The sequence below is a fragment of the Nycticebus coucang genome, chromosome 5 (assembly GCF_027406575.1).
Source record: "Nycticebus coucang isolate mNycCou1 chromosome 5, mNycCou1.pri, whole genome shotgun sequence".
Lineage (NCBI taxonomy): Eukaryota > Metazoa > Chordata > Mammalia > Primates > Lorisidae > Nycticebus > Nycticebus coucang.
In genome coordinates this window covers 105,395,833-105,415,996 of record NC_069784.1, presented here as the reverse complement: position 1 = coordinate 105,415,996, position 20,164 = coordinate 105,395,833, and the positions used below count along the sequence as shown (strand labels likewise).

Below are 20,164 nucleotides of genomic sequence, written 5' to 3'. Positions count from 1 at the left end.
TGACAGAGTTGAAATAAATAACCCAAAGAAGTGATTCACTACACAGCCAGGAGTAGAGGGTAGGGAATGAGCACAGGCTTAAACTCTACTCAGTTGTCTTAACTTCGTTTATTCAAATACCCTCAAATGTTCCTTAGGAAATCCCTCCAGGGAAAATCTCTTTACTTACCTTTCTCTATAGCTTCGTGGCACTACTTTCATCCCTTCAGGAAAAAACATTGTTTTCACATTGAGCTAATGGCGACATTTTATTTTAGTGTACAGAGATGTGGGGCATTGTACAAACTGATAAAGTGAAACATTAGGAGCCTACGATCCTAACTCAGATGCCAGGCTGGGTAAAATTGTAGACACAAAGGATTATTCAACTTTCCCAGGGCAGGATGCAGATACTCCCAGGCTCCCAGGGGATTGTCCCTTGTGATTTAGTCCTTCGCACAGTTATCTCTCCTTTATTAAATTTCAAGATTCCATAGAGCAGAAACTTCATCTTATTCGTCTTCAGCATCCCCAGCCCCACCCCTAGCACACACAGGGGAAAGTACACAGGTCCAGCTGTATACACACACAACTGTATATACACAGTTATACACACAGACCTACAATCCTACTTTAAAACTCACATCCCCCATTCCTCCCTATCTATTAAATGAGTGGATTTCATCAGCAACGTCAAATCACATATGAGGCAATTAAGTACTTGTACATGATGTTTTAGAAGTCCATAGAGTCAAATTATAATGGTGTTCAAAACTATGTTACAGTGTTTTGCTTCTTTAAATGTTTAGACATGTGGATGTGACACAAATCCATTAAAGCTGGAGAGGAAATAAATGGAAAAAAAATGTGGAAAAAAAAATCAAGAGATTCTCAAAGCAGCTGGACTATTCGGATTGATTAAATGATACCTGCAGAATGCTGATGGCATTTATTAATCCATCAAATATTTATTGAGCACCTATTTTAATAGCTATTTGCTCAGTGCCAAGCACTGTCCTGGTGCTTATGCATATTAACTTATTTAATCTCTCCTAAAAGCTAAACACTATTATTAAAATACAAATTTTTCAGGAAAGCAAATTGCAGTAGCAGTCATTTAAGTGACTTGCCTAAATAAATGCCCATTAACAGGAGAGAAGTGGAGCTGTAAGTTTAAACAAGCAGTCTGGCTCCCACTCACAAGCAGGTAACCACTGTCCAGGAATGCCAGGGACGGGAAAGCAAAGTTCACATACATGTCTTTGTTTTCATAAAGCTTAGCATTCGAAGGGAGGACAACCCTGAAAACCACCAATTACAATCACAAGGGGCAAGTGTTTCAAGAGCCGAGGAAGAACTCTAGAGTCAAGTCAGCGCCAGTCACCCTGACCTAAAAACGGTGAAGACGGTCGTAATGAGGAAAAGGTGTAGATGAAGAGGTACCTGCCCCTTAGCTACTGATCTGTTTTCTGTTTACCTCTTTCTTGGGTGAAGAGGTATGAGTGGGTTGGCTGAGTCGTATCTACCCTGTTTCCCTGAAAATAAGACAGTGTCTTATTTTAAGGTGTGCTCCCAAAGATGCACTAGGTCTTATTTTCAGGGGATGTCTTGTCTTTCCTGTAAGTAGGTCTTATTTTCGGAGGATGTCTTATTTTCAGAGAGATGGGGTAGGAGAGGAAGGCTTTCCATGGGGTTCCTAAAGTCAGCTGATGAACTTGGAGAGACAAGCCTTTGGGAAGCGTGTTCCGTGGCAGGGAGTTAGCGTTGTCTGACAGGTGAGGCATGTCTACACTGCACAGAAACTGTTAGCATAGTGCATTGGGAGGGACAGTTTCTCCATGAAACCAAAAATGTAGAGGTGGGCATTTTAGAAAACAGCATAGTCCATAAAGAATCCTGATAGCCTCTGCTAGGGTTAGAGTGAAGGCCCTGGATGTAAGAAAGTTTGGGGAGCCAGGCACCTGCTAAAAATGTCCCTCCAAAAGTTGATCTAAATCTTGGTAATTTATTAAACATTTTTATTCATCACCATAATAGTTAATACCCACCCAGTACTTTCTATTCACCAATCTCTATGGTAAGACTAGTAGGGGGGAAAATGTTACTGTTATTATTATCCCAATCAAAGTTAAGACAAGGCAGAGTTGGGGCAGGAGCCAAAAGCTAACTTATTCCAAAGCCAGTTCTTACAGTAACTATGGCTTATCTCCAGAGTTCTTGCTGGTGTTTGCAAATGAAGCAAGTTGATAGTTGATACCAGTTCACAAGCAGGAACTAGTGACTCATTGGATCTGAATGGAGAGCTTGACCCAGGTTTATCACACAATCCCCAGCAGTAATTTGTCACTTAATGCCACTGACACCTGCGTATACAGGGTGCTACTTAAATCTATGAGCACCCACTAGAAAAAAAAGTAATATTTTCTCTCACCTCAAAGTTTTTACGAATTGTGTCTTACAAATAAAGCTCTTTTTGTACTAAAAAGTATTGGCTGATTAGCTGCTTTAAGTCAATAAAAATTATGGCAGGACATCTAGGGGCAGGGCAGAGTGGAGGTCAGGAGAAGAGCTAAAACTGGAAAGAAACACGTTTTTAAATGTCAGGGAGGTGGATAACCAGAAGAATCAAGAGGATGGACGTAAGTTGCAGTCAGTAGATGTTGAGGCCCCAGTAAACAGCTTTCAGATGATCAACAGAAACATAAGGGGAAAATCAAAACATGTCATCAGAGAGGCAGAGGGGGCCAAAGAAATGGAGACATGGAGACAGGCAGGCGTTGTCTGACCCACAGCCAGGACTAGACTCTGGGCTGCGCACAGCCTGCTCACATGCCCCCAGTTTTTTTTCTTTATTTAAAAACAAATATGGGGCTACAAGTGTTCTGGTCATAAAAATTGCTTTTTTACCATCTGAGTCAGAGTTATAAGTGTACCCATCACCCAGACTGTGAGCATTGTACCCATTAGTTGTGTATTCACCCACTCCTCGCCCACCTATTTGAACTTGATGAGTGTTATTTCCATATGTACACATGTTAATCTATTAGTTCCAATGTAATAGTGAGTACACGTGGAGTTTGTTTTCCATTCTTGTGATACTTCACTTAGAAGAATGGTCTCCAGTAAGAATGGCTTTTATCAAAAAGTCCCAACAAACAATGGGGGTGTGAGAGCACTCAGACTGCTGTTAGCGAGACTGCAATTTAGTACAGCTTTGCAGAAAACACTCTGGGGATTCCCCAAAGAACTAAAATAGACCCACCATTCAATCCAGCAACCCCACTGCTGGGTATTTACCCAAAGGGAAAAAAGACACTTTACAAAAACAACACCCACACTTAAATGTTTATAGCAGCACAATTCATAATTGTAAAGATGTGGAAACAACCCAAATGTCCATCCATACCATGGAGTATTACGCAGCCATGAAAAACTGGTGAACTAATCCTTTCCTTAACAACCTGGACTAAACTGGAGAAATGGAAATGGAAAACACAGAAATGGAAAAACAAGCCCCCATTTCTCACTTTGTTTTTAGACAGCAACCTATTAACCTATTAAGAAATAGTAATAATGCCAAAATGTTAACATACTTTTGTTTCTACTCTGTGCTTTCCATATTTTCTACAACCAGGTAAATAAAATTTTGACCCATCTTCACACTCCACAATCTTCTCTGAGTATATTTCATCTCACCGCATGGTGTACTAATGATGTTTACAATAGTAACACGGTTATCTTATAAAATTAAATTGTACTCAATATTTTCTATGTAGAAAGAAGAAAAATTTGTGTGTTGAAAACATGGATTTGATTAGTCAATTTTCTGGGCTCTTATTTCTTTTTCTTTTTAATTGCAGTTTAATAGGAGGGTACAAATGATTACATTGTTTGTGTTTCTAAGGTAAAGTTCAAGTTGTAGTTGAGCCCCTCACCCATGGGGTGTGCTGTATACCCTTACATGGTGCACATTAGGTGAGAGCTCACCAATGCCCCTCTCACCTCCCTTTTCCTCCCTCTTTCTTCCTCCCTTCCCCCCACCACTTCAATATACTTGTGTTTTTTTCTCATATGGGTGTGTAACTATTTTTCTATTGGTTTCATATTAGTATTGAGTACACTGGACATTTGCTTTTCCATTCTTGTGATACTTTACTAAGAAGAATGTGCCTCAGGTAAATATAAAAGATGTAAGATCTCCATCTTTTTATGGCTGAATAGTACCCCATGGTATACATATACCACAGTTTATTAGTCCATTCATGGGTTGATAGGTACATGGGTTGCTTCTACATCTTGGCAATTGCGAATTGAGCTGCAATAAACAGTCTAGTGCAAATGTCGTGATAAAATGATCTTTTTTTTCTTTTGGGTAGATACCTAGTAATGGAATTGCAGGATGAAATGGAAAGTCTACTTTTAGTTCTTTGAAGATTCTTCACACTTCTTTCTATGGAGGCTGTATTAGTTTGCAGTCCTACCAACCGTGTAAAAGTGACCTTCCTCTCCACATCCACGCCAGAATTCACAGCTATTCACAGCTCTGAGATTTCATGCTTTGGGCCGATCTCATTGGGGTTAGGTGATATCTCAGAGTAGTTTTGATTTGCATTTCTCTGATGATTAGGGATGATGAGCGTTTTTTCATGTGTGTTTTTTTTGTTGTTGTTGTTTTTTTGGCCATTCGTCTTCTTCAGAGACGTTTCTGTTCAAGTCTCTCGCCCACTTAGAAATTGTTTGCCCTTTTCTTGTTGATTAATTTGCATTCTGTATAGATTCTAGTTATCAGCCCTTTGACATATTCATAGCATGCAAATATCTTCTGTCATTTCGAAACCTTTCTGTTTACTTCAGTTGTATCCTCAGCTGTGCAGAAGCTTTTTCTTGATCATGTCCCATATATTTATTTTCGGTGTTGCTGCAATTGCCCAGGAGCTCTTCTTCATAAATTCTTTTCCCAGGCGATAGGCCCTGCTTCTTGAGTCTCCCAGTCCATGCTGCTGGGGTGAATTAGCCTGGGTAGAGTCCCCTTTAGGATAAAAGCAGAAGGAAGTAACCAGGAGTGAAACAGGACAAGGAAAGGAGATGCTACAGCTGAGTTCCTCAATATTGCTAAGGGTGGATGCCAAAGTGATCTTGCATCTTTTGCAAGCCCACCTGAAGTGTCTAAAGTATTTTAGAGGAAAATACCTTTCATTTTTAGGAAATAAATGGCTGGGAAAAAACATTCTTAAAACACTTTAGGACCAAAAAAGACTCATTTGCAAGCCACAAACTATAAAGCTTCCTCGGACTTTCCACCTACATCTGTAGCTCCCAGATAATCGGCTTTCTGCATGGTCTCCTGACAATCGCTAGTTTCATACTCCTCAGACACAGCGAAACGGGGGCGTAGCTGGTCATTGTGTGAAGTACATATCGCTCCAGACATCTCTGCTTAAAAATACACTATGCATGCCCTAAACCGTCCCTTTAGATTTGATTCTATTACTTTGTGTCCTCTCTATTAGCCTATCTTTTATCATAGTGCTAAATATCAGGAAAGGGAATTATAACACCTTTCATATAATATGGCAACACTTCAATATATTTTCAATTGCAGGCATGAGTCTATTTAACTATATTATTTCTTTTTTAATCTTAATCTTAATGTTTAAGATATTGTTGTTTTACTCAAATAATACACTTACTATTTGAAAAATCTATATTTAAATGACTTCCTAGGAGAGCTCTTGGCAACGAACCAGTTGGCTAATAATGTGGACTAAAAGGTAACTTTCTTATTTTAATAGGAGGAAGTATTTTTAATACCTGTAATAAATTGAGTGTTACTTCTGGGAATTACGAAGCAAGAATTTCCTTCCCTTTGTGCCAGTCTCTAAGGACAGGCTACTGCCCCTTGGTCTTGGGGCTTCTTCTGGCAGGTTTATTAAGGATTTGATGTATTGTCTTTTGTCCTTTTGGCTCCTGTCACTGCCTTCGCTTTCCTATCCTTTTTGTGGTATCTGCTTGGCTCTGGAAACTCTTTGTTGGTTGCTTTTTCCCCTTTGTACAAAATGTTGTCTTGTCTTTTCAGCATTTCAAAAGGCCTCCCCAGTGACTTGAATCTGCAGAAAGCTGCAGGGTCATAGCTCAGTGGAAAGCTTAGAATGACAGTGAAATCCCTAAACTGGGACTATTCTTTCTGAATAGGGAAACCTAAAAATAAAAGCTGTCTGCAGCTGGGACTGTGTGCCAAGACAACTATCACTGAAATGCAGAGGAAATCGAAAGCATAAATAAATAAAAAAAACAACCTTGCTAGAAAGGACTCAGGTGTTAAATTGGTGCCAAGGTAGAGACGGGGGAAAAAAGGCCAACTCCACAGTCGCTGGGTTATCACCCACAGGTAGTTTGATGTGGTGGAAGTTTGATTCATCCGAGAAATGTCATCCCCAAACGCAAACGCAAGGGGTACAGCAAGGAGCTCTAAGTCAGCCTGATTTCCGTGCAGCTGGAAGAGTCCAGCCTCCCTAGGAGCTGCTCTTTGCTTTTCTTCTTTCCATATGTACAAGGACCTTCGATTATCTTTTAGCAGGGGTTTCTGCCAGGGTGTCTTTTTTGTTTGTTTATTATTTATTTGTTTTTAGAAAACACAGTGTTAAGAATAATAGCCACCATTTACTCAGCACTTTTTCTATGCAGTGTCATGACAGGCATGGGAAGCTCAGAAATGGCTTGGCGCCTGTAGGTCAGCAGCTAGGGCGCCAGCCACATACACCAGAGCTGAGAGGTTTGACTCCATCCAGGGTCTGCCAAACAACAATGGACAGCTACGACCAAAAAAAACAATAGCCGGGCGTTGTGGCGGGCACCTCTAGTCCCAGCTACTTGGGAGGCTGAGGTGAGACAATCGCGTAAGCCCAAGAGTTTGAAGGTGCTGTGAGCTATGATGCTACGGCACTCTACCAAAGTTGATAAAGTGAGGCTCTGTCTCAAAACAAACAAACAAAAAACTGTGCATTGCTGAAGCTGGAATTCCAGTTCCAGGCTATCAATTCCAAAGTCTATGCTCTGAACCATCATACCAGCATTATACTATCCCTTGAACACATAATCTTTTCAAATCCTAGTTTTGTAAAACAAAAGACCTAAATAATCACATTTTTTGTAGATAAAGACCTGTTACTTAACCTAATACACTTAACCACTTTTTATCAAGTTTTTTTGTCTGAAGGAGACTGGCAGCATTACTATTTATAGTTTTACTGCTAATTAACCTTCAACTATTTGTATAGCACATAAGAAATAACATTGCTCAGATATAAAGGAAGCAGGTCAGGGAAATATGCACCCAGTGCGTCTTTTGAGTAGTCAGTCTGAATTCCCCGTTTCTTCCATCCATCTCCCACTCTTTCCTGGACCACAAGTTCCCATCATCCCTGCTTTTTGCTCCTCTGATCGCTCTCCACCTGCTACTTCAGTGCATTTTCACCTCCAGTTTTTCAGCCCCTCCCTCTAATCCTGTCTCTCATTTTTGCAAAGTTTCTTTCTCTTTTCTGTTCAGTTTACAGCGCACATGGGTTATTACTTATTTGCACCCACTAGACAAATCTCAAATCTAAATTTAGTATTTATACCCAGGCTGCTGAAAAAACTTGAGGAAAGAAAAGAAAGCACACAGAAATGCACAGTTAATGCTGCTAAAAACTTACGTTCACCTCTTCGGCAGTCCCATCCACAGCACTTGGCAACTCACTGGGTCCCTCCTTCGGCTCCCACAACCGTGAGATGCAAACGTTATTTCAACTCATCACTAACCTTTGCGATTCTCTTTATCCTCTCTAAGCCCATGTGCTTTGTATGAAGGAAAGTGAGGCTGTCTGTAGCACCCTAGGAGGTCACCTCTGTCTACATGGGATGTCACTTCCTTTCTACCAGCCTCAGTGAAAAGCACCCCTTCTAACACTTTCTACTTGGTCACCCACTTTCTGGCTTTTCCTCAGAGTGTAGCACTTCACTTACTTCTCTTAATTGATCAGGAAAGAAAATCTCTCAAAATTAGATTCTTTTCCAATGGCCTTCCCTGTTTTCTCCCTCCTGTTTTTGTGGAGGACAGCCTGCACTGACCAACTTCATGTCCTTACCCATTGCCCCCACATTTCACTCATCTTAAGTATCGGGTTTAAATTTCATTAGAGTAATGCATCTACCTATTAAAAAAACACTCTGACGGATAATTTCCAGACATACCTCTGCCTCCTCCCCAATACTGAGACTCTGGGTCCCCCCTTTTAACTCTTTCTATGAGCTGAACACTGTCATTTTAATAAATCTCACCAATGAATGTATTTTCAATAGAGTAGATTCTCCAGTTTCTGATAAAGGGAATAAGTTTTCTAAGTTTTCACATCTGAAAAGGCTGCTATCCTGCCCTCACATTTAATCACATTAATAGGTGATCTGGCTGAGAGCAGAGGCTCATGCCCGTAATCCCAGCACTCCTGGAGGCCGAGGTAGGTTGATCACCTGAGCTCATGAGTTCAAGGCCAGCCTGAGTCAGAACAAGATTCTGTCTCAAAAATGGCCGGGCATTGTAGTAGGCACCTGTTTTCCCAGCTACTTGGAAGGAGAAGCAAGAGGCTCACTTGAGCCCAAGAGTTTGAGATTGCTGTGAGCTATAATGCCAGGGAAGTCTACGGGGCAACAAAGTGAGATTTTGTTCCAAAAAAAAAAAAATTAGGTGATCTGGGTATGTATTCTGGGATGAACAGGAGATTTGCTCAGAATTTTGAAGGTACTACTCCATTATCTCTTTTACCTAATGTAAACATTGAGAATTTCAGTGATATTCCAATTATTGTTCATTTTTAAAACAATGATGAACAGGGCGGCACCTGTGGCTCAAAGGAGTAGGGCGCTGACCCCATATATGGGAGGTGGTGGATTCAAACCCAGCCCCAGCCAAAAACTGCAAAAAAGAAAAAAAGATGAACAATGGTGAATTTTAAACTTAGGGATTTAAAAATAATTTGCAATAGTAGACAGAATCTTTACCTGAATCATCTAAGAATAAGTAGCAACCTACAACCTCAACACCCTATTTACTTCACTAACAGAGTGTCCAACCTATGGCCCATAAGGCCCATGCTGATTTTCTACAGATTATTTTTCTTGTCTGTGGTGTCAGATATCACCATGAAGGTATACACGGAACTTTTTCTTTGCTGATCAGCTTTCCTTAGTATTTGTGTATTTAATATGGGGCCCACAGCAGTTCTTCTTCTTCTAATGTGCAACAGAGAAAAAATAAAAAGTTGGATATCCGTGTGTGTGTACTTCCTGTAAACAAAGGCATTTAACATTTTCCTGCATAAATGAAAGGCAGCCATCAAAATCAGAAAATTAACACCGATGCAATACTATCATTTAACTTACTAAAGCACAGCTTTGGATCCTATTCAAATTTGGCCAGTTGTCCCAAAAGTATTTGTATTTAAAGGATTGGGTTCAGAACTACCCCAGTAAGCTTCTTCAGTCTCGCTCAGTCTGCAACAATTCTTCAGTTTTTCCTTCACTTCTATAACATTGACACTTCTGTAGAGGACAAGGCTGTCATTTTGTGGGACTTCCCTCAGTTTGGGTTGTCTAATGGTTCTTCCTGATTACATTTAGGACACACATTTCTGGCAGGATTATCACAGAAGTGATGCCATAACCTCAGTGTTTGATAATATTTTTCTAATGCATTGCAGAGTTTTCCTATTCTTTTCATTTTAGACCTTCCTGTGTCATTACATTTAAAGTGGATCTTACTCACATAGACAATATGTAGTTGGGTGCTCCATTCTTTATCGAGTCGGATATCCTTGCCTATTGATTGGAATATTTAAATCCTTTGAATTGGTGTAGTTCATAATATAGTTGCATTTAAGTATTATAATTATGCTATTGTTATCTATTTGTCTTATCTGGTCTTTAGGCCTTTTTTCCTCTTTGCCTATTTTGGATTATATGAGTAATTTTTTTAGTATTCTATTTCATCTCCACTGTTGATTTATTAGCTGTATTTATATGTTTTATATTTTGTTAGATTTGCAATTGCCCACAATATCCATTTTTAACTTTTCACAATATTCTTAAGTTATTTTTATTTACTTACTCTTTTAGACATGAGGTTCTTACTTTGTCACCCAGGCTGGAGTTTAGTGGTGCCATCACAGGTCACTACAGCCTCAAGCTCCTGGGTGCAAGCGATCCTACCACCTCAGCCTCCCAGGTAAATTAATAAAGTATTTAAATAATGTATTCATCATTAAAACGCTGTATCTCTTTGTATACCATGTGAGGACATTACAACTATAAACTTATGTCTCCCCTCACTTGGTACTATTGACATCTATATTATTTGAATTAAGTTCTGTAAGTTTTGAATATTCCAAACCTTTCTAGACATTTTATTTATTTTTAACTTACATACAATGTGGCTAGAGAGTATACTCAGCAGTATTAGGGCTTAGCATACCAATTATATTGGTGAATGTATTTATGTGCACGTAAAAAGAATGTCTATTCCACAGTTATAGGATATATTCTATTGAAGTCAGCTCATGATAACTGATATTGCTCTGATGTTTTATATAGTTACTGATTTTTGTGTCTAATTGCTCTACCTTAATGAGAGAAAAATGATATGATCATGGGAGTGGTCTATTTCTCTTTTAGGTTCTGTCAGGTTTTTTACAATTAATTTCAAAGTTCTATTAATGGGCATATACACTTGTGTAATTTTATTTTCTTAATGAATCAACAGTTTTTTTATTACTGTTATGTAATATTTTCCTTTACATTCAATAATATTCTTTGATTGAAGACCATTTGTCTGGTATTAATCCATTCATTCAATATTTCCTATGCTTACTGACTCCATGGTATAATCTTTTGCTTTGTTTTGCTTCAATCAATCTGTATTTTTTTTTTTTTTTTGTAGAGACCGAGTCTCACTGTACCGCCCTCAGGTAGAGTGCCATGGCGTCACACGGCTCACAGCAACCTCTTAACTCTTGGGCTTACGCGATTCTCTTGCCTCAGCCTCCCGAGCAGCTGGGACTATAGGCACCCGCCACAACGCCCGGCTATGTTTTGGTTGCAGTTTGGCCGGGGCTGAGTTTGAACCCGCCACCCTCGGCATATGGGGCTGGCGCCCTACTCACTGAGCCACAGGTGCCGCCCAATCTGTATTTTTTAATGAAAACTTTTCTCTTATAGGCAGGATATAATTGGGCCATACATTTTAATCAAAGCTAAGAATCTATGTCTTTTAATAGGACTTAAGCCCAACATAATTGATAATTATATTTGGTATAAATGGATTACTCCTTCCTATTAAAAGACAGAAATTCTTAGCCTGAATTTTTTAAAAAGCAAGATTCAGCTATACTTTGCTATTTGTTTTCTATTTGTCTCATCTGTATTTTTGTTCCTGTCTTTACAGCCTTCTTTTAGGTTAACTGAATTTTTTAAATGTTCCTTTAAATTCCTCTACTGGCTTTTAAAATATGCATCTTTACATTATTTTTAATGTATGTTGAAAGGATTACAACATGCATCACTACCACAAGCTACTAATAGTTAATTTTATAACAATTGGAATAAAATGTAAGAACTTTGCAAAATAAAAATTCCATTTATTTACCCTGTCATTTTTGCCACTGTTTTCAAATATCTTATACCTACAAATCTATTCTCAACCAGATGGTTTATTGCTTTGTATTTTGTCATATAGCTCTTAAGGAACTTAACTGAATATAATTTTATATTTATCCACATATTTACCAAGAATTGGTGAGATGATGTTTTGGACCTGTGTTTAGTTTCTCCTATTTTCAAAATTCTGGAGTTCACCCTTTAAAAGAAAAAAACAAACAAAGGCTAGTCAAGTGAAGCAGGAGGCATAAAGAACAAGAAATCTGTGATCAATTAGTTGTAATCAATTGTTGTCATCAGTTAGTTGTAAACACAGCTTCACTCAGACCAGCCTTGCCCACCCTTCCTGTCACCACATGAAGAAAAGCAATTTCCCTCCCTCTGTTCCATACTTCCGATTTTACTCCACATTAGTGAAGACTTCGTTAACAAGTAGCAGGCGTTAGATTCCAAAATATTTCTATTTCTTCAAATATCCAGGGTGTTCTCCATAAGAGAAATATATATATATATTATTATTTTTCTGGCTTAACTTCACTGACTCTCCCCCTGATCCGTACTCTGTGGTTTGAAGTCTAAAGCCTCTTGGTATTGTCTGTTGATCAGTCCCTGCCTCACACGAGTGCCTTCTCCTTCTGAGTTAGGCAGATTGTGCTACTTGTCAGTTTCCCTGATTTCATCCTGCCGTTTCCTGCCCTGTACTTTTCTTCTGATTCTCCTTATGGAAGGAGAACACCTGTCTGGCAAAAACCACCTTTAAACACTCAGCTCAAGCACCATCTGCACCTACGAGCCTTCTGGTTCACCATCCACCTCCCAGATGATAAAAATCCCACCTTCCCGTGGTGTCCCAGCAGGTCCTGTATATTTACTGCCGTTGTTCTCTTAACATTTAAAGCCACTTGTTTGTTTACATGACCTGTATAAACATTTTTAGATCACAGAAAACAGCCCTTGTCTCTTCTTACTCCGTGTTTCCAGCACAAAGCCAACACAGGAAGATACTGTATGAACAAGTGACTGATTGAACACGTGAAGGAACAAAGCAATGCACAATTTTGTAATATTAAGTTGTAGTGAGTTATTTTAAGATGATAAATGTTCTAATAAGGGTGCAATATCTTAGACGAGGAAGTTAAACTGAGATAAAAATGTAAAGATTACATGAAGACAGCAAGATTAGACAAAAGATCCTGAGATTTCTGAATATAAATTGTGTACATATTTTTCCTATTTTTCTTAGGAAACATAGGTTGGCATGCAATTTGTAAGTGGCCAGGTAGCATTTTCAAAGACATTTGACCAAGCAGAAGAGGCCAGAATGAGCAAGATCAAGGAAAGAACTATCTTCTCTGGACAGATAAAATTCAAATGTGCTTGATCGTTTCAAGAACTGATAAGAAAGAAGATTTAAATTTCTAAAAAATTTCAGTCCAAGGCAGAGGGAAAAAATAGTCTTTTTAAAAAAAGTCAGTGTTTTAATGATGAATAATTTTGGCCAATTAAAGTTTAGACTAATTGCTATGGTGATTTTGGGAAAGAATGAAGCTAATGAGTTTCTGAATGTCAACTGCAATTTTTGAGTACTTTTAATTTGCAATCTTTTTATCTAATGGAAAAAGCATTGAAGACTCACTGTGAATGTATTCAAACTATACTTTGGTTTTTACAGCTGTATTTTAGTATGGGAATTATATTTTACTATAATAGTCACTCATTTTTTGGAAGTAAAATCTTAGAAAGTCTCCTTTAAGAGTGTCAAATTATACTCTCTCAGTTTCCAAAAATAAGTTTGCTCAACATTACACAGGGTAAGAATCTGGCCTGATATACCATCCTGTGAGTGAGTCTAGAGGAAAACAGTTGATGGATTGCTTGACCTAGCAAATCATTCAAATAATTCTGCTAGGAACATTGGTCCTGCCATTTTTTTTATTTTTTATTTTTGGCCGGGGCTGGGTTTGAACCCACCACCTCCGGTTTATGAGGCCAGCACCCTAGTCCTTTGAGCCACAGGTGCCACCTGGTCCTGCCATTTTTTTTTTAAATAAATTTTGATTCATATCCATTTTCACTAAAAGAAATTTTGAGGACAATGCCTAAGGATTTTGAATTCACTATGATTTGAATGTTTATTTCCATTACATAGAAAGCAACCTTCTCTTCTGTACTTTTGCAGAAGCAAGTAGGGCAAATAATAAGAGTGATTATTTGTCTTTTCCTTCTTGCTTTTTGAGATTTTAATTACAGTACATGTAAAAATATAGCACAACTACCTATACATTTAAATCTACTTCAGCCTAGAAATTTACCTGAAGATTAGTAGTTGGAAACCCCATGCAAACTTTGTGCATCCATAAGTGGTGCTGATCTTCACACTTTGGGACTTCGCTTTTCATTTGCTAGTATTGGTATCAACAGAGAAAGGCGTGAAATGACACTGCAGAGCCCGTGCACCGATCACACACACCCCATCCTACACAGGGAAAAGTAATGAGCTGTTCTCCTCATTTTCTTCCCTATACTTTCCCCTCTGGATTGTTTAACACCAAGACAATATTGGTGTTAAAAATTATATCAGGGGAAAAATGCATCAAAATGAAAATTTGAAAAGTCAAAAAAAAAGTGACTTCCTATGTCTGCATTTCAGATTTACATTTGCCAATTACTTTAAGCTCAGAAAACTCAGAGACACAAAGATTACCTACTCCTACATGTATATTATTTTCCCTTTAGTTATGAGGATGGTAGACAGCATGAAAACAAACATAAAAAATAAGGTATTTGCGATGGTTTTTATATTAGGTTAATGATTTACTAGTCCAACGTTCACTAAATCAAACAAGTGTCGGAAGATACCTGCCTTGTGATTCACACTCTTTCTCTACTCTTCAACAAAACAGTCTAATGAGAAATACCCTTCATTCTGAGGCTTTTAGTTGACATACATTGGCTTGATTTAAGAGCTTTGACCTTTTCCTGTCTAACTCGGGGGCACTGAACTTTAAAATAAACTTAACTCAAGATAAACACACATACACAATTTAGTTAGTTGAGTGATAATGGACCTTAAATGTAACAAATAATATGTAGATAATGGTCCATATCAACTACAGATCTATTATGATAGATTATATCTAATTGTCTGTGTTTTTAGTGTAAAGATTCAAATACTTTTTCTTCCATCAGTATGTATTTGAGGTGAATATACAAAGTTTTTAGAAGTTGCACCCCTCTGAAGTAATAGTTGGTCATCAGAACAATAGTACATTTAAGTGACACTGCTGGGATTTTTCAACATACCAGATCAGTATGTAAAAAAGATTGTTTTTTCTTAATTTTTCTAGGAACATTTTAATGATTTTTAAGAATACACCATGGTACCAGAATAATTTTATAATATTTAAGAAACAGAATGACTTTAAAGATTTTATTTTTATTTATTTATATATATATATTTTAAGACAGTGTCACTATGTCACCCTCGGTACAGTGCCATGGCATCACAGCTCACAGCAACCTCAAACTCTTGGGATTAAGTGATTCTCTTGCCTCAGCCTCCTGAGTAGCTGGGAGTACAGCTGCCCACCACAATGTTTGGCTATTTTTGTGTTGCAGTTGTCATTGCTGTTTAGCAGGCCCAGTCTAGGTTTGAACTCACCTGCCTTGGTGTATGTGGACGGTGCCCTACCCACTGATTTACGGGTGCTGAGCTGACTTTAAAGATTTTGCAGACAAACCTCTTCCTTTGTCATGAGAAAAACAAGGTACTGAGAGAGATGAAATGACCTATCTAAGGTTAAACCTTGAGTTCCTCGGGGAGCCAGAACTAGGAAACCAAGACTGGTTGCATGAGTGTTATGCATCAGTGCTAAATGCCTTGAAATGTCAGAATGTTCCATTGTCTTCTAAAATTCTTATTTTTTCCAGAGTTTATGTTTATAAAAGCAGTCTTGCATTATTTCCTCAGCAATCCTCTGAAATATAAACTTTTATTTTCAAATTTCAGGGGATTTTTTAAATTAAAAAGTACTTTCTTTTGAATACTGAAGGGTTTTGTACATTATAAAGTAGTAACTTAGAATTTGGAAAGTTACTGTAGAAATTTAGAAATGCTTGTTGGTTTATATGTCACCTGAAAATCCATTTGGCATTCAAGATGTTCATTCATTAAAGATTTAGGGGTATTTCGTTAATGTCAAATTTTATAAGCATGAATAAAACATTCATTTCTAGTTTTTTCCCTTTTCCTTTTTTTAAGCCAAATTGGTTTTGGTAGCAAGCAAAAGACTAAAGCCTCAATCTTTTAAAAATAAATAAATAAGGGCAGCGCCTGTGGCTCAGCGGGTAGGGCGCCAGTCCCATATGCCGGAGGTGGCGGGTTCAAACCCAGCCCCGGCCAAATTAAAAAAATAAATAAATAAAAATAAATAAATAAATAAATAAGTGACTTCATGTTTCTTCAGGTTGTTCTATAGACTATTTAGATTTGTTCCAAATATGTGTTTCTGTCAACCAACTCAAGCCCATTTCATTTGTGTACTGATATTCTTTTCTTTCTTTCTTTCTTTTTTGGAGACAGAGCCTCAAGGTGTCGCCCTGAGTAGAGTGCCATGGCATCACAGCTCACAGCAACCTTCAACTCTTGGGCTTAACTGATTCTCTTGCCTCAGCCTCCCAAGAAGCTGGGACTACAGACACCTGCCACAACGCCCGGCTATTTTTGGGATGTAGTTGTCATTGTTTGGCAGGCCCTGGCCAGATTCGAACCCTCCAGCTCTGGTGTATGTGCCTGGCGCCTTAACTGCTTGAGCTACAGGTGCCACCCTGTATACTGATATTCTTGTTGGCTTTTTTTAAAAATGTGAACATCTTAACAAACACAATTAGTATAATTTTGGAAAAGTATTTTATTGGTTACATGAGACCCTATGTCTAGTGATTTATCAGACACTAAGCAAATATCAATCAAATTTAATTCAGAATATCTGGCATCTGCTACAAAATGTAAAGTTTAATATTTTAAAATACATTTATCGATGTAAATGCCTCGCCATTTACTAAGAGCTACCAGTGAGTCTAATAAACACCACCGAATTAAGAGATCAACCATAGGAGATCAACAAAACCATCAAAAGGTCCTCAGTTAACAAAATTATTAATGACCTTCCTGTGTAGCCAGATAGCATTGATATTCTCACTATTGTAAATTAAGTAGTGGATTTATACACAGACAAACTAGCCTGGTACTCTCTACCAAGAGACACACCAGTGATTGTTTTAAGCTGAATAATTGCCAGCCTCTCCGTATATGGCGTGTCCCCAGCAGCTGCTCAGTGACAGTATCTGCTCTCCATGGGATACAGTTTTGTATGGAGACCTCTAGTCTAGCGGTTATAATGACGCTTTTTATCATGATCACAAAGCATTTAATTGCACAGAACAATTTAGAAAACATAGTCCAGGTCAAGACAGATCATAATCTAAGATAACACTGAAGTGGGAAACACAGAGGATATGCAAACAACGAAATAATAAGCAATGAATAATTACAAAGATAAAACATAGTGGTTTCACTGTTTTTCTGTTCAGGATAAATGCAGCTCACTTTTAAATGCTGAATGCTTTATAGGGCCATCAGGTGATATTATTTCCTTGCTGAGATTTCGTTCCTCCAGAGATCATCCCCTCCTGGCACTGGACAAAGAGGTGTGGGGGAATACAGTGAAAAAAATAAGTCCAGAGAGTCATTTCTGTTTTAGCGTTTAATTGTTTTAACAGCTAATTACCATCAAAAGATCCTCAGTTAACAAAGGTAACATGTATGCAGCTAATTACCAAAGAGGGATAACTATAAGTAATAATATTTTTTTTTCACATTCTTTAAAGATTTGATTGAGAAATATAAGAACAAAAATCTTTTGGAAAAGAGTAAATAAGAAAAAGAAATATATATTCTAAATAAGACAAAGAAATACATATTCAAGGAAATAGTGATACCAATAATGATAATAAATAACAAACAACCTATTCTATCTTCTGATATCAAACTTCTCATATTAGAAAAGTCTTTTGGCTCTTATCAATAGATTTTGTTTCAAGAAAAGAAAGATAAATTAGGTGATTTGGGGGTATTTGTATATATTAACCCAGAAGATGACAAGTTATCAAAAAGAGAGAAAATAAGGGTAAATGCAATTTGTTTCCTAAAGTGTTTTCTGATAAAGACCAATATATTTTAGCATCTAAAGACTGAAATTTTAAATTCGAACAAAATAATCAATATAAAAACTGATAAATATTTTAAAGGCTGTCACTCTCTGATGTGTAACATTTTAAATTCAGTTTTTCATGCTACTGATAAGGAATTTAAATAAATAATCTTGATCACAAAATACAAATTTGTGGTGAAATAAAGATTGTAACAGTTATAAGTTGCTAAGTTTTGCTCAAATTACACTCAATTCTGCTTTAACGCAACTTAAAATTTTCTTAAAATTTCCACAATATGCGAAAGAAGACCATAAAAACCATAAGTGTTGGAGCGCAATACTCAGATAATTTGTGAGTGGATCCTAGCACCCTGGGAGGCCAAAGAGGGAGGATTACTTGATCTCAGGAGTTCAAGACAAGCCTGAGCTAGAAACAGAACTTGTTTCTACTAAAAGTAGAAAAAGTAGGCAGGCAACACAGTGGTGGGCCCCTATAGTCCAAGCTACTCAGGAGGCTGTGGCAAATGAATCAACAATTGGAGGAATTGTGAGAATTGGAGATTGGAGTGAGTTAGGCTGACTCCATGGCACTCTAAACTGGGGCAGCAGAGTGAGGCTCTGTCTCAAAAAAAAAAAAAAAATGTGAGTGGAACATTAAAAAAAGAAGCGGCTAATAAATGGGACCACAGTTTTACACCTGTTAAGTGGTTAAAAGAAATACACAAATTCTACAACAAATATGGCACTTTATCTTGTAAACCACCTGAGTTTGTGGAAGGGTTGCAACTTGTAATTGTAAAGTAGTAGAAGAAATGTTTTTCCAAAATTAACAGGAGGTTGTAACACCAGATGTGGATGGATGTCTGATCGTGTGTGTCTAAGTTTTGTGTCTTTCTGCCCCTCAGCTCAGCTGTATGCAGTTTCCTGCATTCACCTGGTTTTTCTAGCATGTGAAATTGTGCACAAGTAAATGCAAAGTTTGCCTTATGCTAAACTTGTTCCGAATATATCAATTGCATTGGAACAAATTCACATTTTAAAAAAACAGTCATTATTATAGAACTGATTGTACAATGTGTTATGGATATTTACTAGAATATATAATAAAAAGAAAATACTTTATACAGGGATACAATTTCTGAACACACACAATCTCGAATAGCATGTAAATGGAAGGAAATGTGCCTGTCATGTCCTCATATAATCCACAAGAGAGTGATGATGGAAGTATCAAAACAGTGGTCCCCAAACTTCAGCATGATCAGAATCAACGGCAGTGCTGGTTAAAACTCAGATTTAAGTATTAAGAAATACTCTACCCCTAGAGTATTTCTTTCAATATTTGCATTTCTGAACATTCACAAGAGATGCTGATGCTGCTGGCCTGGGAGAAAGAGCCACTGATTAGAACTGATTGAGAACCATTTGGTTAGACCATACTAACTCCTGCTGAAAGCAGTTTATGATGCTGTGTAAGGACGATACAAGAAAGAAAACATGTTTTTGTCGTGGCTACCAATAAGAATGTAACTCTCTCACCAAAAGAATCCCAATAACCTTTCTCCAAATCTCTCTGATCCAGTGCTACTGGCAAAAGAGAGAACAAAAGTAATAAAGACAACTTTAATGTTTAGGTTGAGCACAGTGGAATGGGCACTTTGATTACCCACCAACAAGTATTGGTTATTTTCCATTGTATAGAAACCACACATTTGTTGGAAGACCTGACCTCTTGCAGAGATGCTCCTACGTTAGAATAAGTCAGGTTCATCCCAAACATCCATGACTGATCTACTCAGAGGAAAACTTAGAACTTCAGTTCAATGTCTTGGGAAGAAAACCATTACTCTTGCCCCTGTAAATCTGAATGGAGAAATAAGTCAGTCCAAAAGCTGCTGGCAGCCACTTTGTAACCCTACGGCAACCCAGACTGAGGCAAAGCTAAAGCTGCAAGAGACGAGAGTCAAGAGAACAGAAGAAGTAGAGCCGGTTCTCCACTGATCAGACCCCAAAGCCCACGGTACCTGAAAACTTTCAGTTATGTGAATGGATTTATCACTTTTACTTTTTATGTCAAAATGAATTTAGTTCACTGTTAATTTAAACCACAAAAACCTGACAAAGACGTAAAAGAAGAAAAAAAAACTCCCACTTAAATAGGTAGAGAAAAAGCCAAGCAGAGATGACAACGCGTAAGTAAATCAAACAGCAGCATATTGGAGAGATGCAGACTCTATAGAAATCTATTTGTAAACATTCTACTTAATGTGAATGTCAGCTATCTGTAG

The 20,164-nt window shown here is 37.8% G+C and overlaps 1 non-coding gene across 1 annotated transcript; it reads right to left on the bottom strand.

Moving 5' to 3' along the window:
• Positions 1–7,183: 7,183 nt before the first annotated feature.
• On the bottom strand, positions 7,184–7,312 carry LOC128587037 (small nucleolar RNA SNORA19). The gene has a single exon (XR_008380468.1). It is a non-coding gene; the product is annotated as a small nucleolar RNA SNORA19 (small nucleolar RNA).
• Positions 7,313–20,164: the final 12,852 nt, after the last annotated feature.